The 23333-nt window shown below is 33.8% G+C and overlaps 1 pseudogene; it reads left to right on the forward strand.

Annotated features, from left to right (window-relative positions):
* The first annotated feature begins 6639 nt into the window (after nt 1–6639).
* LOC107013385 lies at nt 6640–22160 on the forward strand (annotated as a pseudogene).
* The last annotated feature ends 1173 nt before the right edge of the window (nt 22161–23333 follow it).

Raw genomic sequence — 23333 nt, forward strand, 5'->3', positions numbered from 1 at the left:
TTAGTTCATCTTTTGGGAAATTTAATCAAGTTAAACCAAAACAAAATTAAGGTTAGAGTTAATAAACAACAAAGATGAATAATCACAATCAAATAATTTAAGAATAAGGGAGAGAAATTGAATTTGGTCTTTATTAGGCCAAATTCGCTGCTACTTTTTTTGGTTTAATCCAATTCCCTTTTTGTATACATCAGTTGTATATCGTTGTATATAAGATGTATACAGCTCATCTTGCTGCTTTTCGGGACCTGTACGTCAACTCAGAAGACTTAATCTTCGATTTCTAAAGGTTGGCTGACTCAATGAAAGGTAGAATTGGGTCTCCAAGGCCCGACCAAAGAAATGCAAGGAAAAAGAGTCTTCGAAGACTCGGGAGGAGCCGGTTCACACATAGAAAAGGAACAAAACAAAATAGAAATCAGTAATGGAGCATACTTTAAATTTATATAATACGACCAAAATAGGTAGGAAAGCTTACAATACTTAAAGAACCTTCACTTAAAATTAAACTAACTCCCACATGATAAAATAAAAATACAAATGATAATTATAGATAAGCAATTAGACTAGCAGTGGTCAAATGGAGAATGGATTAGTGCATAATCATTTAGATGAGGACAAAGATAAGGAAGCAACTATCAATCAAAAATGGAGTAAACTATTGGAATTATCCTCTATCCAATGTTGTTACTGGAAGAATTACAAATTAGCAAGATCAAATCAGAGCATTCTTATAGTTAGCAAGTAATAGAAAGGTTCCCTGGAATCAGTTCATGATGAGAGCAAAACAAAAAACACCTACTATTGAGTCCAGCAATAAAACTTGCTCAAAATATATACTACAAAGGATTCATGCTTCATAAATTGGGGAAGAGTAGAGGCAACAAGATGACTATTGAAAATTTCAGCACACACGAGATATCATAACGAAGTTGATGGGTTCAAAATTATAAAAGACTTCACCAATAAAATGAGAAGCCTAAGAATGACATGTTCAAATGTTGTTCGAACTAGGACAAAATTACAATACTACACATGAATACTCAGCTGAATTTAACTATCACTATCAATGGCAATGAAACAAACAATTTAAGACTTCAAAATACAAATGGAGAAAATCATTTTTTTTTAATAATCGAAGTAATGAGATGAAGAGAAGAACACTTGACTCTACTTTAGCCTAAAATATACAAACAGCTCAACAAGGTACCAAGCTACTGTTGCATCAACTGATTTTTAGCTTCTAAAATTTAAAGTCAATAACAAGTAACAACCCATGATGAATAATAGAGGAACGAACACTCAAATATTGAATGGAGCAGGTAAACACAAGCTCGATAACAAGTTCAATAATGACGACAACAAAACAATCAGCTAGAGTTTTGCAACAGAAAGATTTACATTAAAAGGAGCACTCGAACTTAAACATATCAAACCACTGACCTATGTTAAACTCAAACTAACCCAAAATCTTCGATCATTGATTCTGAAAGCATAAATGCTAATGAATTGATTCAAACAATTAAAGTTAGAATAGTAGTAAACAAAAAAAAAAGCATCGAGCCCTATAGCTCTAGTAGACTAACTAGAGTCAAAGCAGAAACAAGAATGAACAACCATGGATCTTTGCAACACAACACATATTAATAATTTCATTATGCAGAATACTCATCGAATAGCCACAATACAGCATAAACGAAAGCATGAGCACACAATACTTCACAGATACGAAAATCTTGATACACCTAACGTCAAACGAAACATAACAGCGAAGAAATAAGAAGGAACCAGATTTACTTTTCTCGGAGCAGCGAATTGAGACAACGAGAAGGGGGCAATTTTCGACAGCTCTTCTACCACACTAGTTCAGACTCGACAGTGAGTAAAACCGAAACCAAGTGACCTTCTGTAAACTATTTTTCATAGGTGAGTTCTTGCCTTCAAAATCCCCCGAACACTAAAGAAGATTGAGGTTTATATAGAGGAATTTTTATCGATTTAGGGGGGAAATCGGGTGCGATTTGAATGGATTTCAAATTTGAATTTTTTTGCTCTTTCGCATAATGGATGAGATTGAAAATCCCTCAAAATGCGGAAAAGAGAACCGCATGTGATCATCTATGATTTCTACAGGTAGGTCACGTTTTGGACGAGTAACAGAGATTAGTCAGCCTCGATTTGGTGGGATTTTCCGGGTTTGCTGGGATTTTGCTCGGTGTTCTCGCGTGAAGAAGACGGCGAGATGGGGTCGGTTCTTTCGTAGAAAAATTAACATGCACACATTTAAGAGGATAAATATCAAGTTGTAATCATATTCTTTAAAAATAAACTACTTATAACATATTATTATCATCTTATAGCACATCAATTAATAATATATTAATTAAAAAATATATATTTAAAAATAAACTATTTATAGCATATTATTATTAAGTTATAGCATATTAACTAATAATATATTAATAAAAAAAATTATTTTATTATTTAACTAATAATTATTATGTTTAAATAATTAGTTTTATTTATTCACTTACCTTTTATCAACAAAACCTTTTAAATTATTAATGATTAATCAATTACCTTTTAAAGTTTTTAATATAAATAATAAATTATTAAATATTAATCAATTACCATTTAATGTTTTTAATATAAATAATAAATTATTATTTATTAAATATTAATTAAACTTCATATTATATAGTTACCTTTTGAAAAATAAAATCTAAAAATTAGGGATTTGATTTAATTAATTTCATATTATATGGTTACCAAATAACTATCCACCCCATATCAACCAATGCTCTTTTATCTTCCTCAAATACACTCAACCTCTCTCCATTTATTAATGATTAAGAATTCTGACAACATTTAATAAGTTGCTTTTGACAGTGCATGCATAGAATGTTGCATGCCTGAGAATTTGAAGAGTTTACCTTTTTATTGAGTTAAATTAAAGCTAGATAAATTATTAGCATTACAATTATTCTTCATTCCAAAGTTTCTCTATTATTTTGAAATTTCTTTCAACATATAATTCATTTTTTTCCCCAAAAATTCAAGATTATTTTCATAGCTGCATATTTCAGTTCTGACGGATAACTTTGTGTCAATTTTAATTTAACATGGTGGAAAGTGGAATTCTTTGGGTTAGTTTTTAGTTATATTTTGTTTCTTTTAATTATGAATTGTTGGTTTTATTTAGATTTGTCATTTTTTACATTTAAAACAATGTTAAATTTTTTTGTTAACTGTATTATCTGTAATACAGTTTGTAATTTTTTTTTTGAAAGAAACATTATGTTCTGTATAGCGTACATGAAGTCTGAAGTTTATTTTTTTAGTGAATGAAATGTGTATGAAACATATATCGTTTGTGTATGAAATTTTTTTTAATAGTACAAAATTATGTTTTTCCACAATCCCAGTGCTATAGACACTCTCTATATATTGAATTTCTTATCTGACCAGATGAAACATATCCAATTGGAATATTATTTGACTACATTTACATGCTCATTTGAAAGTTTGATAGATCATTTGGCTAAAGCATTGTGTGCTTAAATTGCAGGTTAAAATCCTACCTCCAAATATGTTATGCAGACGGACGATGATGCTTTTGTAAGGATTGATGAAATTCTATCTAGTCTCAAGGGAAAGGATCCTAATGGTCTATTATATGGTGGGATATCTTTTGAATGGTCTATAACGTATCAATGTTACAATTATTTTTGTATGAATTTTGTTTGAAATAGATTGCAACTTTATATGAACTAACTTAACAATAAATGCATGTATCATAATAGTTTATGATTGGCAGTATAGTTCAATGTATATTTTTAATGTATAAACATTGTATGAATTATGAATGCCATATTGATTTTGATATATGTAACAGAAACCAATGATATATATATAAACATTGTATGAATATTGTATGAACATTGTATGAATAACATATAGAACACTTTATGAATGGCAGGACAGTACATTTTATATTTATAATGAATAAACATTGTATGAATTATGAATGACATACTGAACTTTGACATATGCAACAAAAACAAATGATATATATGAACATTGTATGAATATTGTATGAACATTGTATGAATACAACCTGAAGATTATATGAATGGCAGTATAGTTCAATTTATATTTATTATGTATAAATATTGTATGAATTATGAATGTCATATTGTACTTTGACATATGTAACATAAACAAATGATATATATATGAAAATTGAATGAAAACTGTATGAAACATTATATGAATACCATAAATGTCAGTGATAACTACTGCATTCAATAAAACAAAATGTGTTTATAACATTCAAAACAACAAATTTAACATTACGAAATCATTGTTTTTGCACAAAATAATTTGAACATGTCTTTCTATTATGTCCAACCTGACGGCATCTACTGCAAGTCATTTTCGTCCTTTTGAATTTCACGTCAGCAAACACCTTTCATCTTTCAAGTTTTGGTCTACCCGCTGTTCTCTTTGGACCTGGTGGCAGCATTTTTGGCTCTGAAAACAGTAGTTTAAACTTACTTTGATGCATTACAACGCTCAACACGAAAACTGAACTTTTCAACAAGTCCAACATGCCTCATAACCTCCTTCAGTGTTTCCTTATTGTTGTAAACTTGATCCTCAGCAACAAATAGGTTTGAATGGTCACTTATTATATCATCACCACCTTCATTATTCTCATTGATAACTCCTTTTAAATTCATTCTGATTAAACGAATAGAATTATTGGAGTATAGATCAACGTAATTATTTGTCCATCTAACATCACAATTTACTATATCAGTATTAATAACACTATGACCCTTATTATGCATCTCGTGATCTACCAAAGAGATGCACAAAGGATATTTTGAAAAGAAATTCAAATTAACCTTTTTCGGATCTAGAAAAATCTTTACCCCAACATCATTATGAATAGTAATAGGGGGACACATATCGTTAATAACGTATTTTATCTCAATAGAATTTATATTTTCTTTTATATTAAGTTGAGTTATTATTGCATTAACTAAACCAATATATAGAGTAGAGGCATCATATATGATGCCCTCTATTTAAAAATTGACGTATTTTTCTGTTTCACAACATTAAAATAATATTTTAGTAAAATAACATGTATAATTGCTATATAATTCATACACATTTACTATATGATTCAATTACCTATACACTAATCAGTTCATATAATTCATACACATTTAATTATATCATTCACTAACTTATACAATACTCCAATTAAAAATACACAATACACTTTAGAAACAAAATTCATACAATAACATATATTATAATTTAAATAGAAACAAAATTTTGTACTATTAAAAAACAAATTCATACACAAATGATACATGTTTCATACACATTTCATTCACTAAAAAAATAAACTTCAGACTTCATGTACGCTATACAAAAAATACTGTTTCTTTCAAAAAAAATTACAAATTGTATTACAGATAATACAGTTAACAAAAAAATTTAACAATGTTTTAAATGTAAAAAACGATAAATCTAAATAAAACCAACAATTCATAACTAAAAGAAACAAATCATAACTAAAAACTAACCCGAAGAATTCTACTTTCCACCATGTTTAATTAAAATTTACACAAAGTTATCCATCAGAACTGAAATATGCAGCTATGAAAATAATCTTTAATTCTTGGGAGAAAAAATGAATTATATGTTGAAAGAAATTTCCAAATAATAGAGAAATTTTGGAATGAAGAATAATTGTAATGCTAATTATTTATATAGCTTTAATTTAACTCAATAGAAAGGTAAACTCTTCAAATTCTCAGGCATGCAACATTCAATAAATGCACTGTCAAAAGCAACTTAATAAATGTTGTCAGAATTCTTAATCATTAAAATTAATTACTCATTATCACTTTATCTACTTAATTTTTAATTAATTTTTAATAACAACTCTTTTTAATAAATTATAATTAACAATATAATTACTAATAAAATGCTATAGAGTGAAATATTAAATGCTACAAAATGAAATTGAAACTCTAATGCCATAACTTGATAATAATACTACATATAATGGATATATGTGAAATTTACTCTTTTAATAAATAATTACCGCTTTTAACGATATTTTTACTTGTTACTATTTATAGCAATACTATGTTAACTTTGCAATATGAACTAAAAGTGAATTGTGTATGCAAAATATATATGAATTATAATTGTTTTTTTGAATTATTATTATGTTTGTTTGGTAAAATTTGACACATTGTATTGTAAGTGTATAAAAATGTGTAATAAATGTATTATCTATCATTAAAACTTGTATTATATGTGAATAATAAATTGTTCTTTGTAATATGTATTAAACTTGTACTATAAATGAATTAAAAGTAATCAAGTGAAAAAAAATATTATTGCTATAAATGATAAATATTTTTTTATTATAGTATATTTATTTAAGTTTCCAATTAAGTAAACCTCTCTCTCGTCATTGCCCTTTTTGCTACAACAACTGCCTCCGCTCTCGTCACTGCCTCTTTTGCCACAACAACAGCTTCTGCTCTCGTCACTGCCCCATTTGCCACAACAACTGCCTCCTCTGTCGCCATTTTAATGGAACACAGTATGGCCGGTGCAGAGGAAATCGGGGATGAAGAGAAGCAGCTGAAAAGCTTTTCCTTTGATTATTACACCATTATCAAAGAAGAGAGGCTGAGATTCTCATGCATGCTACAAATCAAGTCTTTACAACAAAAGGCCTTCTTTTTTGCTTTCCATTCAACATTTTAACCAACTTCTCTGCTCCTATTGAAATGTAGCTAATTTTAAAAGAATGCAAAACTAGGCCTTTTAATTTCTATTTTGGCATCTTCCGATTATCTACTCTCATTGCCTTGAGTTAAGCTGTAAGATATAAATTAAAATGCCTGGCATTGAGTATACTCTGAATTCAAACTGCCAGATTCAGCAAACAATTACTTTATATAGGATGAGTTTTTGACAAAAATTATCCTGAGAAGAAATTTGGAAAATATTATTCTTGAGAGTCGCCACAAAAATTGATGAAATAGCGGACAAAAATTGATAGTTGGGGGCTAAATTGGTTTACTAGAAAATGATAGTTGGGGGCTAAATGGTTAACTAGAAAAGGTAGTTGTGGCCTAGTAGTCAATAATGTGGTTGAGAACCTTGAGGTCTAAGATTCAAAACTCAGTGGAGACAAAAAATGCTAGGTGATCTTTCCATTTGTCCTAGCTTTAGTGGACAAAGTTACATGGTACGTGCTATTGGGAGGTGACAAGTATTCCGTGAAATTAGTTGAGGTGTGTGAAAGCTGGCCCAGACACCACCATTATCAAAAATAAAAAAGAAAATAAATGGTACTGGACAATCGCCATAGATAGAGGGTGTTTTCGGACGGCCAATGGAAAGAAGAAGTACACTATAATTAAGAAGGACACAAATATTTGGCTGGGAAGTGACATAAGGCTGGTTGACAAAAGTTTCTTATCTTTACCAGGATCACAGAGGCTCTGACTCCATGTGAAAAATGAGAGAAAACAAGAAAGTTTGATTAACATTGATCGAAAATAGGAGCTGCATTGGACACTCGAAAGAAAAGTAGCCCCTAACATTAACAACAAGAAAAAAAAAAAAAAAAAACATTCACCTGGTAGGCAGTGTTAGTTCTCTGGGTTAGTAGGTAGAAGCTATTTGAGTCTGTACCAATATTATGTTGTGTAAGAAATAAAAGAGAAGAAGATATGTTTTGAAGAATTGATCCTTGAGATAAACGAGAAGAAGATATGTGTTGCAGTATTGATCATTGACATTACAGAATAGGGTCTGTATATAGAAGTCTTGATCCAGTACAATAAGGTAAGCAATTATCCTCCTATTATTAAGTAGAGGATATGCTAACGTGCTATTTCTATGCTAGTCAAATACAATGATTGACATGTTCAATGGTTACCAAAAATAAAATAAAATACAATGATTCACACATAACTTCACTTTGACATAGATAATCCAAGACCGACATAATTGTGATTTGTTATATTCTTGGCACAAAACTAGATGCAAGATGAATCATCTTGTGATAGCATATTATGAAGCATAAATTATAGCTTACTATAGCATCTGGGTGTGAGGAACATCTTATAGATCTCCATACTATAATATATTCTGGGTCTTTATACCTAGTTCTTCTTGGGTATGTATACATTAACTTAGTTTTATACTTTAATTGTTTCTTTAGTCTCTAGGTGTAGTATTCAAATATACTATAGCCACATTGGGGGCTTTGTGCAATGCAAAATATCAAACATATTGTGGCCTCTCTGGGGCCGCGTGATTCACACAATATTATGTTTACTATGGCCACTCTGGGGCTTCATGACTTTGCACGACATTAAATATATTGTGGCACTATGTGGGCCTCGTGACTTTACACGACATCAAATATACAGTGGCCACTCTGGAACCTCGTGACTTGACACAATATCAAATACACTATAGTTACTCTAGGGGTCTGTTTTTGCTACCATTTATAGTTAAATATCATATGCATACAAAGGTGAAAATTCAGATGGCACTCATGGCCCATACTCATTTGTATCGTATGAGATTCTTAAGTTGTTTCTGTCATAATCTTCTCTGTACATAGCTCATGGCATGAAAGTATAAACCACATAAGACATTTAAGAGAAGCATCATTATTTTATCAATTAGCTAATCAATGGGGGCCTAGAAGACAATCTAACGCATAACCGCACTGTTTCACATTATAGAAGGCGCTCTTAAAATTAGACATGCTTGTCAATCAATAAAATTAAATTCTTTTGTTATGTTTATCATACTTTGTAAGTGATTCACTTGACATTCATGACACAAACATCTCAAGTAGAAGAACCGTAGACATCTCATTTAGAGGGACTATGGACATCTCATTTAGAGGAACCATGGACATCTCAAATGGAGGAATTATGGACATCTACGTAGAGAGACATAAACATCTGAGGTAGAGGAATGCTCACATCTCATTTACAAGAATATACATCTAACTTAAATACTGATAGCTTATTTACAAGAATTATACGTCTTCTGTAGAGAATACTGAAATACTACTGGCATCGCATTTATAGAAATATATACATCCACGTAAAGGAAAATCGACAGTGCATTCAAAGGAATTAAACAACTCATGCAGAGGCATATTACCATGTCATTAGATAAATATATACATCACATGTAGATGGGTACTAACATCTCGTTCAGAGTCATTATACATCTCATGTAGAGTAATACTGACATCTCGTTTAGAGGAATATCTACATCTTACATAGATGAACATTGTATCTCAATTAGAGGAACTTATGCATATCATGGAAGAGGAACATGAACATCTCAAATAGAGGAACTTCGACATCTCATAATAGATTAACATGAATGTCTCACATAGAGAAACTTAGACATCTCATAATATATAGGGATGGGCATTCGGTATTTCGGTTCGGTTTCGGGTTTTTTTTCGGTTTTCGGTTTTTGTAAATTGTGTACCAAATACCGAACCGAAATATTTCGGTTCAGTTCGGTTTTTATTATTTCGGTTCGGTTTTGTTATTTCGGTTTTTTTAATGGGCCTGCTTAGTTGGACTTTTAAAAATTTACAAATTTTTTTGTTTGATTTTCAGCTTAATGGGCTAAAAATAGTTATATAAAAAAGTCTTTTACTTTTTAATTTTTTATTTTAAATTATAATATTTATCATTTAATATTAATAATTAATATAATATAAATATATATTATAATATAATATATTTCGGTAAATCGAAATACCGAATTACACAAAATTACATACCGAAATACCGAAAAATACAAAAACATATACCGAATACCGAATCGAAAACCGAAAAACCGAAACTGAAATACCAAAAAAATTCGGTTCGGTACGGTGTTTCGGTTTTCCGGTGTTTATGCCCAGCCCTAATAATATAGGAGCGTGAACGTCTCAAATGGAGGAACTTAAACATCTCATAATAGAGGAACATCAACCTCTTAAGTACAAGGATTAAGGCATCTCATAAAAGAGGAACATTAACTTCTTAAGTAGAGGAACTTAAACATCTCATAATAGAGGAGAATGAATGTCTCGAATAGAGAAATTATAGACCACATAGAGTGATCATAAAAAACTTGACTCAATAGGAGCGACAATACCAAAATGGTGTGTGTAAGCATGAAGCATCTAGAATGGTCACTCATGTTTTTCATCATTTAGGACCTCGCTAACTCATATAAGGGAAACATTTACTTGAGAAGTCATGCCATAACAGTGGAAAAAGAACTTAGCATTACATAGCTCAATTCCAATCCTTCGTGTATTATGACGATCAAAACACTTCTTGCGGATTTAATCTATAACAGTAATGATAAGGGACTTATTTTAACAATTAAACATATGCTCAAGCCATTTAAGCATTTTGTTGAAAACATGACGAGCGTAAAGCTCCAAAGTCTCTTCATAATGATATTTTACCACTCTTCTTCTTTCCTGGTGTTAAAGTGGGTAAAAGTCCCACATTGGCTGTGAAATGAATTGGTAGTCTCCTTATATGGACTTGAGCAATCCTCCCCTCATGAGCTAGTTTTTGGTGTTGAGTTACACCTAGGTGCCATATCTTTACATGGTATCAGAGCCAGGTTCATCCCCGTTTGGGCTCCCGGTCCACGCTCCAATTGGGCTTGAGCGTGAAAGAGGGTGTTAGACTGGGTAAAAGTCTCACATTGGTTGGGGGAATGACCTGGTGGTTTCCTTATATGGACTTGGGCAATCCTTCCCTCATGAGCTAGCCTTTTGAGTTAGGCCCAGGTGTCATATCTTTACACCTAGCTCACAACAACACAACAAACTTTATGAGGCCAGCCAAGTACCTCCCGCACCTTACAACACATAAAACAACCCCTAAACATCTCAAACAAATAGCAAAACTTGGACTTAAGGCTTCTGATCACCGTCCTGCAAGTCCTTACTGTAAAAGATACTTTAAAACGCCAATACCATATACAATAGTATGAGAAGAACAATACCTTGGTTGATGAAAATACCAACTTCTTTACTTGAATTCTCCCAGGAGAGAGCTTGTTCATAGAATCCAAGAATGAATTGTGTGAATTTCCTGGTTAGAATAGAAGATTGAGCTAACATCCAAGTTCAATTACTTGCCTTCAGCTTTGGAGAGTGGAAGGAGGAGATTATTTGGGAGAAACATTCGCTAAGATCTTCCAAGAACACCCCAAATGAATTCACAATGTTATAGCTTATAAAATAAATTCTTACTAACTTAAATTTTCAATGCACCGCATGCATTTGTCAGTGCATTGCATGCTCCATCGCATGCATTTGGGTGCTGCATAGGTCTATAGTCAAATGCGCATAACCTTTTGTACCGAGGTTAGATTGACGAGCAATTCGTTTCATTGAAACTAGTTTCAAAAAGCTTTAATATGATAGATATTTCAACACTCGACTCTTTATATCTTGGGAGATATACTTATTTGAAGTTGGACCTTGTGTGAACTCATTCAGAACAATTGTCCGTAGTGTGACTTTCAAGTCGAGTTAGTGCTCGATCTCTCTTAGACCTTAAATCACTTCCAACAAGCTTAGTAAATGTGCTATCATGACTATAAGATGTGGTGCTAGTCCGTAGCCTCTCTTGACAGATGAAAACATTATTTATTTTTGTCAATGTCGCACTTTGGATCTTGAATCATTTTAAGCCTTATGTCTATGTCCAACACAATAGTACACTGTATTTCTTGGTCTTTTGGCTTAGATACTACCTTATTCTCCAGAGTTCGACTAGATTCATCAACGCCGAATTAGTCGCACCTTAGCTTAGAGTTATGAGGTGTTACAAATAAACTCAGAGGGAGAGGGATGAGGACAAAGTTTGAAATCACTCTCATATGAGCAACTTATTGTACATTGGGAAGTCTCAACTCTCAAGTGAGGGACATAATGTATGGAACATCTATGACACTGAATCACTGATCTTCTGGTGTGACGTGTGCGAGAGAGTAAGAAGTTGGGAGAGATAGACATGGAGATGGCAAATCTTACAATCATTTTGTTAGGACCACCAACTGGTAGGTGTTGTTTTTATGGTCAGAAGCAACAACACCTTGATTGAGTTTTTATAATGTTTTTTAGATTTTTTTCTAATGATAGTCGTATGGCACTTTTGTGGGCACCTTCACTAATCCACCAGTCAGCTCGCCAATATTCAAGCTCAGATATAGGAAAAACCTGTCTTATTATGGTTGGAGCAGATGGACTCACGTTGAGTGTGCAGCAGGTATTTGAACCTGAGATATCAGGTGGTTACTGCTCCTATACCTATGTCACTGAACCATCTCCTTGGGCATTAAATGATTATTTTGCATAAGTTTCGGTATTTATATAGTAATAAAGAACTATGTGTGTAATTGCTTTTCTGTTTTTGTATTTTCTTGATATGCTATTGCATTTAAAGGAAGATTTGTGCTATAACCTTCAAGGGTTGTTGTAGCCACCACAATGGAGCTCATCTTTTTCACTTTGGGTTACCGTGATCTGACTGTTAAAATTTTTCAACACCAGGTGAACAACAGAGATATGTCTATCTCTATTTTGAGGACCTTTATATCACAACGCAAGCTAGAGCACAAAGCAATGTTGGCCAGCCAAGCCAAGGCTGACCCTAAGGTACCAGATGAATCAGTTTCTGAAATGGAACCTCCAGTTGATTCTTCCCAGCATGACGGAATGTCCAATGATGGTTGTAAACTCTTGGAAGGGATGTCCCAAGATGAACAATATAGTATTTCAGATGTGCAAACCAGAAACCTAAGGCGAAAAGACATAGAACTAAAGCCAGCACGAGTTCTTGAGGTTTCTTTGTCATTTCATGTTGATTGTTAAAGTCTTACTGGTTATTAAATGTCTTCTGGAAGGACTTACACAGTAGAGGCTTGAACTGATTGATCATCATTTGTCTTTCAATTTATTTAACAGGCTCTTTCAGCTTCTGGATTGAGGGCTTTAAGATATGCACATGAAATAGAAGGAATTGGTCAAGTTGTGGCCCTTGACAATGATAAAGGTGATTCCAACTCAGCTTATGTGGTGCATTTAGAATTAGAAAATCTCATTGTGCCCTGCCCACATTCCTTAATCAGAGGAGAGAAAATAAAAGGAAGAGCAGCAAGCAATTGTAGCATGGGATTGAAGAGATTGTGATACAGAACTCTAAAAATGTTTCAATGATTAGTTTCACAATGTCTAGCTTAATTGTGAGTGTCTGATTGGAATACATGTGTATTATGTTTTCAGAAACATGCTTCAATTTCCTCATTAAGTTCTAAATCATAGAAAAGATAATCTTGGTGGATACAACAAAGTGGATCCTGTAAAGTTTTAATATTTATGAGAAAATCACTATTTGTGAATTTAGAAGTTTTTAAAGCATCTTATGTAGTCATTAAATTATACTCTCTGTTTAAAAAAGAATCACCTTCTTTCCTTTTTAATCAGTTTAAAAAATAATGACCTCTTTTTTATTTTGGTAACATTTTAATTTCAGCTGTCCATGCGGCATGTTTAAAGCCACAATATAAAGGGCAATTTTGTACATTTGGCATAACTTTAATTTAAGACCACACAATTCAAAAGTTCTCTTTATTAGTTTCAGGTTGATCTTGATCCTTATGGATCGCCATCTGTGTTCTTTGATTATGTTGTTCAATCAGTTGTAGATGGGGGGATATTGATGTGTACTGCTACTGATTTGGCAGTGTTATGCGGGGGAAATGGAGAAGTATGCTATTCCAAGTAACTTCATATTCTCATTTCTTATGGAATTATCTAACTTTATTCATCATGGAACATCTCTTACTTGATGTCATGTGCAACTATATGTGGCTCATATCTATTAAGATAGAAATATTGCCATGAAATGGCTTTGAGGATCCTTCTTGCATGCATTGAGGTACGTGATTTGTGGAAATTTTGTGTCTGTTATGAAGTTGGATGTCATGATATCTGGTGTCTCTCTGTGATTTCTATCATCATGTTTCGTGTTAAGATAGCGTACTGTAGGATGTTGAAGTTACTCTAACAGATAGGGAAGACCTGATACTTGAAAATTTCATGTACTAAATTAGGAGTACTCTCATTTATAATTCCCTATATTCTACGGAAAAGGGCAAAAAATATTCCTGGACTATCAGAAAAAGTTTATATATACCTTTCATTTATTTGGCTAAAGATACTACTTTAATTTTTATATTCATTGTTATTTCTGTTTTTTTTTTATTTTAGAACCATGCAAATCAGTACAAACTGTTGAATGAGTTGGCAGATTTAGTCATAATCTGCTCCACCATTGAGCTGACAAATTTGATTATAATCTGATCCACAAATAAAGCTGGCAGATTTGTGTAAATATAGGATTAGAATATATTATTCTAGGAAAATAGTTTAGATGAGATCTCTTGATTCAAGGATTTCCTAAGAATTAGGGATTGATTAGTTTAATTGGTCTTTACTTGTTCTCCTATAAATATTGTATAATACTATGAATAATACATACTTTTGCAGTATCTAAACTTTCATGGTATTAGAGCGGGACGATTTCCCCTAATATCATATGGATAAAACAGCCTTTCACGAAGAGCATCTTTCTGAAACATCAACAGAAGACAAGCTCTTCTCTGGAAGCTCCTGCAGAAAATTTAATGACACTACGAGCAATGCTTCTCACATGCCCTTCCAGTTAACTTCTCATCAATTAAATGAGAAGAACTATCTGGAATGGGCACAGTCCGTAAAACTTACAATCGATGGCTGTGGAAAGCTGGGACATCTGACCGGAGTAACGAAAAAGCCGGAAGCTGGAGACGCAAATATGAACTCCTGGATATCAGAGAATGCACTCGTGATTGCTTGGTTAATAAATTCCACGGAACCAGTCATAGGTAAATCTTATCTCTTTTTGCCCACGACTAAGGATGTGTGGGAAGCCGTTAGGGAGACATATTTTGATGTAGAAAATGTCTCTCAAAATTTTGAGTTAAAAACTAAACTATGGCAAGCTAAGTAGGGTGAGAATGCAGTTACTACTTATTATAATGAAATGGTGTCCTTGTGGCAGGAGTTAGACCAGTGTTACAATGATGAATGGGAGTGTTCTGCGGATAGTGTGAAAGCAAAAAAAGGGAAGAAAGTGAGAAAGTTTACCTTTTTTAGCAGGATTAAACTGACAGTTTGACGAGGTCAGGTCGCGAATCCTAGGAAAAAATCCTCTGCTCTCTCACGTGAAACCTTTTCTGAAGTTAGGAGAGAAAAAATAGGAGGAAAGTAATGTTAAAACCTGATTTAAATGTTGAACTAAAACCTGTTATAGACTCTTCAGCTCTTGTAACAGTGAAGAATGGAGAGAACATAAACAAAAATCCATGGTGTGATCATTGCAAAAAATATTAGCACTCCGTGAAACGTGTTGGGAGATTCATGGGAAAACAGTAAACTGGAAGAAAAAGGGAGTTGATAACCGTGGCTTTCAATATCAAAACGCGCAGGCCCTCCAAACAACTAATTTTGATCAAGGGCAGCAACCTTCTCCAACAACGTCTCCATTAACAAGGGAACAATTGGAACTTCTGCACAAACTCCTTCATCTCCACAATTTCATCCAAATGCACCAAATTCTTTTAATCCCTCCTGTTCTCATTTTTTCTCTACTTATACTCCTTGTGCAGGGAATAGTAAAATCAAGATAGCTAATGGTTCCTTCTCTGCGATTGGTGGAAAAGGAACTATTAAACTATCACCGTCTCTTACACTTCATGATACTCTTCATGTTCCAAATCTCTCTTGTAATCTAGTTTCTGCCAGTAAAGTAACTTGTTCTCTTAATTGTCGTGCTATTTTTTATTCCGATTTGTGTGAATTTCAGGAAAAGGTCTCGGGGAAGATGATTGGCAGTGCTAGAGAATCAGGAGGTCTTTATTTTCTTGACAACGGGAACAACTCACTACAACTGAATCCTATTTGTTTGAACTCTACTTTTGTTTTGAGTAATGTCATGCTTTGGCACTATAGGCTAGGACATCCAAAATTTTATTATTTAGACACTTGTTACCTCAGTTATTTAGAAATACAAATCCATCCTAATTCCAATGTGAATTTTGTGAAATGGCCAAGCATCACAGATATTCTTTTCCTTCTGAAAAATATCATTCAAAACCTTTTACAATGATTCATAGTGATGTTTGGGGATCATCTAGAATTTCAACAATGTTAGGGAAACGGTGGTTTCTAACTTTTATTGACGATCATACTATATTTTGGTTCTTTTATTGAGGACAAATGTGAGGTTAAAAATGTATTTGAGATTTTCTATGTCATGGTGGAAAACCAGAGTTCAATGAGAAAATCAAGATTTTTCGGAGTGACAATGGCCGTGAATTTTTTAATGAACATTTAGGAAGTTTTCTCAGAAAAACTGGGGTAGTACACCAAAGCTCTTGTCTCGATACACCACAACAAAATGGTATCGCCGAAAGAAAAAATAGACATCTTTTAGAGGTAACGAGAGCTTTAATGTTTACTAGTAAAGTTCCTCAACACCTTTGGGGAGAGGCTCTCTTGACTGCCACTTACCTTATTAATAGGATGTCATCTCGTCTTATTGAATTTAAGACACTTTTTAAAGTTTTCAGAGAAATTTTTCCTAGTTCTAGGTTAACTACAGATCTGTCTCTGAGAATTTTTCCTTGTACAACATTTGTTCATGTCTATAATCATAGTAAACTTGAACCGCGGGCTAAGAAGTGTATTTTTGTAGGATATGCCCCAAGTCAAAAGGGATATAAGTGTTACGATCCACATGCTAGGAAGATAATTGTCACACTGGACCAAACTTTCTTTGAGTCACAACTCTATTTTACTACTCATCTTCAGGCGGAGTATCATGTAGGTGAAGATTCATTTTTTTGTGATATTGAGGAAATTAGATATCAAGCAAAAAATGAGCCTAATATTACAATAAATACTGACGGGATAGATGTAGGAGAAGATATAGATAAGTGTGATCCAAGAGATGATAAGGACCAAAGTGACTTGAATGATAAAAACTCAGAAATTAAACCTGAACCTATAGCGTCTTCAAAGGACAAAAATAAAAACAGAAATAGAGAACGAAAAACAGAAATGCAGGTTTATTCGAGAAGGAACTGAACTCAAGAAAAAAGGGCCGAAGCTTCTCAACACTGCCAAAAATCAGTCCCACAAGACCTTACTGTAATTCAAGGTACTCTTCCAACTGATTCTACTTCTAATTCTTTAGATCTAGATCTACCTATTGTAAAACGCAAAGGTGTTAAAAATACTTCTACATATCCTATTTCTGTGTTTGTGTCCTATGAAAAATTGTCTCCTAGTTATTCAGCCTTTACTTCACAACATTATAGTGTGGAGATTCCAACAAATGTGGAGGATGCTCTACAAGTTCCCAAGTGGAAGGAGGCTATTTTGGAGGAATTGTGAGCTCTTGAAAAAATGAGACATGGGAGTTAGTGGATTTACCTAAGGGAAAGAAATCAGTGGGTTGTAAATAGGTGTTCACCACCAAATTCAAATCAAATCCTTGGAAAGATATAAGGCCCGCCTAGTAGCTAAGGGATTCACACAGACATATGGCATTGACAATCTCGAGACATTTGCTCTAGTAGCTAAGCTAAACTCAATTAGAGTTTCTATTGACAATTGCAGTAAATCTCGACGGGTCTCTTCAGCAGTTGGATGTGAAGAATGCTTCTTGAATGGGTACCTAGAGGAAGAAGTCTATATGGATTCCCCACTAGGTTTTGAAGGGAAGTACAAGTCAAAGATATGAAGGCTTAGAAGATATCTTTACGGTCTAAAACAATCTCCAAGGGCTTGGTTTGAAAGGTTTACTCAATTTGTGAAAAAGCAAAGGTATGTGCAAGGACAAAACAGATCACACTATGTTTACTCGACATTCACTAGAAGGAAAAACAACAGTTCTCATAGTGTATGTTGACGATATCATCCTCACAGGAGATGATGTGGTTGAAATAAAAAATCTAAAGGAACGTCTTGCCTTAGAATTTGAGATAAAGGATTTAGGCCCGCTAAAGTATTTTCTTGGCGTGGAGGTTGCACGATCAAAAAAGGAATTATAGTGTCACAAAGGAAGTATGCTCTAGATCTGTTAAAAGAAACAAGAATGAGTGGTTGTAGACCAGCTGAAACTCCAATTGATCCAAATCTAAAGTTTGTAAAGGAAGGAAAATTGATTGATAAGGGCCAGTATCAAAGATTGGTAGGCAAGTTGATTTATTTGTCACATACTAGACCTGATATTTCCTTTGCTGTGAGCCTAGTCAGTCAATTCATTCATTATCCGCGAGAAGAACACCAAGAAACTGTGTATTGAATCCTAAGGTATCTAAAGAGTTCACTTGGAAAAGGGTTGTTTTTCAAAAAGAATGAGCAAAGAAGTGTTGAGGCTTATATGGATGCAGACTGAGCTGGTTCATCTATTGATAGGAGGTCTACAACTGGATATTGTACATTTGTTTGGGGAAATTTAGTGACATGGAGAAGTAAGAAGCAAAATGTGGTGGCTCGAAGTAGTGCTGAAGCTGAGTATCGGTCCATGGCACACAGAATTTGTGAAATATTGTGACTCGAGATTTTTGGAGGAACTACGAAGACCTGTGAGTTTTCCAATGAAGTTGTATTGTGACATGACAATAACGCTGCCATAAGCATTGCTCATAATCCAGTTCAACATGATAGAACAAAGCATGTGGAAGTGGACAGACACTTCATTAAAGAGAAGATTGAAGATGGAAGTGTATGCATTCCTTTGTTCCAACAACTGAACAAGTTGCAGATATTTTCACAAAAGGACTTTTTAGAACTATTTTTGAGTCCTTTGTGAGCAAGTTAGGCATGTTGGACATTTACATGCCAACTTGAGGGGGAGTGTTGAATGAGTTGGCAGATTTAGTCATAATCTGCTCCACCATTGAGCTGGCAGATTTGATTATAATCTGATCCACAAATAAAGCTGGCAGATTTGTGTAAATATAGGATTAGAATATATTATTCTAGGAAAAGTTTAGATGAAATCCCTTGATTCAAGGATTTCCTAAGAATTAGGGATTGATTAGTTTAATTGGTCTTTACTTGTTCTCCTATAAATACTGTACAATTACTATGAATAATACATACTTTTTATAGTATATAAACTTTCACATACCTTTTCGAATAGAGGGGTATCTTTAGCCAAATAGATGTATGAGGGATATATTTAAACCTTTTCCGATAGTCTAGAGGTATTTTTGGCCCTTTTCCGTATATTCTAAAACTGAACAGCAATTTTTGGCCTTCATAATTCTTAATTCATCACATTTAATTTTTATAATCATTGTTGTTTCTGTTTTCATTCCAGAGCCATGCAAATCGGTACAAACGGTATATTGTTCAGTATTATCTGTTCATATGGACTTCTATGTCCGCGTTTGTGTTCGTATCTATACGTAAGTGTTTCTCCTTTAGACTTAAACTGTTAGCCCAATCTTGCTTAGGTTATTGCTGTACTCATCTGATAGTCAAACTAAAGATTTCAATAATTGTCTATAGTTCAGCAAGTGCTATGCGGAATACTCCTCTGAAGCTCTCATATGTGTATCAGTGTAACGGGTGCGATTCTTTCCACCTTCAGCCAGTTGGGAGGACTATCTCAAAGGTTTTTGTCCTATCCAAATCTCTGTTGTATCTTCATTGTACAACTGGCTCTGCTTGGATTGAGCTGCTCATTCTCTCCGAATGGCCTAGATATGTAGGTAATATAGTGTAAAGAAGTTCCAAAAGATGTTCACAGTATTCTTCATACTTGACTTCTCTGTTCCAATTTATGTGAAGATGCTTGCTAAGAATGAAAGAAAGACTATTGAAACTTGTGATCTATTATAAACCAAAGAGATTTGTGTGACAATAGATCATCTCATTAAGATTAAAATGAGAAATTTAAAGTTAAATGACAATGATATTGGAAAATGGAAAAACCTATGTAGGCAGTATAATCTGCAACTTCTCTAGTTGGAGATGTTCTAATTCTGCTACCTTCTTTGTTTCTTGGTATATTGTGGACAATAAGAAATGTTTGGTTGTCAGAATGATAGTTCATCTATTAACTGCAAGAAAGATGTCGGAAACCTTTAGACTATTGTATGTGTGCAGTGTAGAAGGCATCTCCTTTTTCCTTTAGATCATGGTTTCCATTAGTAGAATTTGGTAACAATTAATCCTCACTAAACATTGTTTTAACGCTCATATAAGTGGATAACCACATCTACATTGAATCTTTTCTGCTTTTTTAGAGTAACAGCCTCAGATACCACCCTGGATTTGGCCCTGCTATTTCTCAAGATTGCAGTGATTGTGGTAAAAAATTCAATATGGGTGGACCCATACGGTCTGCGCCCATCCATGATCAAGAATGGTAGCTGCCATACTTGCTGATGTGAAATCTATTAAGGAACGGTATCCAGCGTATGATCGAATCTGTGCTACGTTGACAGCAGTTTCAGAGGTGTGGTTTGCCTATAATAGTTGATTTTCTCATTTCATTTCTGTTCATAACATTTGTATTTCCACCTCTTCGCACTCATTCCCTTTTTTTCCCCACTTTTGAAACCACTAGGCCATCAATCTTTTGATGCCATGCTCATTGCACAAAACTTCAAGGAAAGCTGGGGTGGGGAGCTTCTGGTCTGCTGGACTTCTTATTGGATGTGTAACTCATGAAGTGTACTTGTTTGCAGGAATTACCTGATATTCCTCTATTTCTTTGTTTGCACAATATCTCTGCAACATTGAAATGCACTTTTCCCTCAGCAGTTATGTTTCGCTCTGCTGTAATCAATGCAGGATATCGTACATCAGGGACTCATGTGAATCCTTTGGGATTGAAAACAGATGCTCCTATGCATACCATTTGGGATATTATGTGTTGCTGGGTAACTGTTCCTTGTTCTGTCAGCTCTTGTTTTATTGGCCTTGAAAATGAAAGAAGAAAAGAAAGAAAAACCCTAAAGAAAAAGTAGCCATGAAGAATAAAGGAAAAGTAACGCATAACATTTCATTGCAACTTGAAGTTTCTGTACAAAAATTTGACTTCTGTCAGGTTGTTTCTGTTGTAGAAAATTATCTCATAATTATGAATAACCATTTGCTTGTTTTCATGTGAATAGTTTTTGTATTCTGTGTGAGTGAAACAAGTAAGAAAATTCTTTGTGCAGGTCAAAAAACATCCTGTGAAAGCTCAACCATCTCAACATCCTGGAAGTGTGATTCTTGCCAAGGAACCTGTTCTGCAGGTGAACTTTGACCTTACTTCTAAAGCTAGCTTGGATCATAGATAGTGCCTAGCTTTATATATTCTTAAACTCCAACATTTGCAGCAATGTTTGGTTGATGGATTGAGACATTCCAGTTTCTTGACTCTTGCTCAAATCTCCTGAGACTTTTGCTTCCCCAGAATTTTCAATGTCAGGCCATCATCTGAGTGCAGCATTACGAGAATTGCTACCTCAATTTTCCATACTTGTTACGAAGTTACCATGATTCAAATTTTGATTTTCTTTGATGACAATCTCGCCATCATTTAAGTGTGACCAGAAGGAGGATTTTCAGGTGAATAACAACCTGAGCCTGTGCTGTGAGAAACTTAGCAACCTCCATGGATATACGTACACCAATTTACATGTGTCAACTTGTGTTGTAGCTCAGTTGTTCTTTAATTCAAGAACATTGTATTTTGATTCTTGGGGACGACACAACTGACTTCTATTGTAATATGCGCATTTGTAGTCCCGTTTCTGGAAGTTGTATCTCAGCATTATTTTCATTTCATGCTAATTTTGCTCGGGCTGTTAAATCTTCTAGCAAGGGAAAGGACAACAAGGTTGCTCGTTTCCTTCCTAATCCCGAAAGGCATTGGGGCCCAAAACTCAGGGCAGGTCGCCAGATTACTGGTAAGCATGTGTCCCTTTTGGGTACCAAATGAGGATAGTGATAACTCTGCAGCAGTGTTTTAGATGGTGAAAGGCAACAAGGGTCTACCTTGCTACAAGGCGCTCACCTTTTTGAAGTGCGGCGCCAATTAATACCAAAAAATTAATTTATTTAATTGCATATAAAAAAAAATTAAAATCTCAATAGCAATAACATATTAGCAAATATTTCAATTCAAAAACTGAAAATCGATGGTACATACTAAAAGTTTAGAACTTGGATGAGAAAAAAACAGAAACAAAAGTCAAAACAGTGAGGTAGAAGTACTCTGAATTGAAGAAGAAGAAGAAGAAGGAAAAAATAAAAAAAAATGAAGAAGAAATTAGAATAAAAGAAGAAATATGTATTTGTTAGACTTCGGAGTCGCCGGAGAAGTCTAGTTGAGTTGACTGGTTGGAGTCGCAGTAGCAGTCTAAGAGTGCAACGGTGCAAATTTGCAAAGAGAACCCCAAAATTACCTTTTAACTTTTATAACTCTAAATTGGTAGCCTTTGTTAAGAAAATACAAAAGGTGAAGCCTTTTTGGCCATTGTCTCAATTAGGGCTGTGTATCGGCCGGTTCGGTTCGGTTCCGTTCGATTTTGAAGTTTATCGGGTTGACTTATTGGTTATCGGTTTGCAGAGATGCTAAACCGTTATAGAACCATTAAGATATTGGTTTATCGGTTATTGGTTTATCGGTTTTTGATCGTTATCGGTTTAACCATTAAGATTTGACACAAGAAAAAACATTGAAAATCACTTAGAAACAAGGTGACTAACCAAATAAACCATGCACTTGAGTTCACAAGTTACATCTTGTTCAAAAGCAAACACTTTTACATTGTAAAATAATCAAGTATTTGAGACAACCAAACATAAAAGTAGGAAATTAAACTTTAAGTCGAGGACTTTATATACAAAATGATAAAAATATAATTATTTAATTTACTATCGGGTTATCGGTTAACCCGTTAAGAAAAAATTTTAAACCGTCAAGAACCGATAACCCGATAACAGAAAAAATCAAAATCGTCATCAAAACCACTAAACCAATAACCCAATAATATAAACCAATAACTTTTTTATCGGTTCGGCTTATCGGTTTCGATTCGGTTTTGAACAGCCCTAGTCTCCATGGTGTCGCCTTTCCACAAAGCAAATAGGTGATGAAGGGTCGCCTCGC

This window comes from Solanum pennellii, chromosome 3, assembly GCF_001406875.1.
Source record: "Solanum pennellii chromosome 3, SPENNV200".
Taxonomy (NCBI): domain Eukaryota; kingdom Viridiplantae; phylum Streptophyta; class Magnoliopsida; order Solanales; family Solanaceae; genus Solanum; species Solanum pennellii.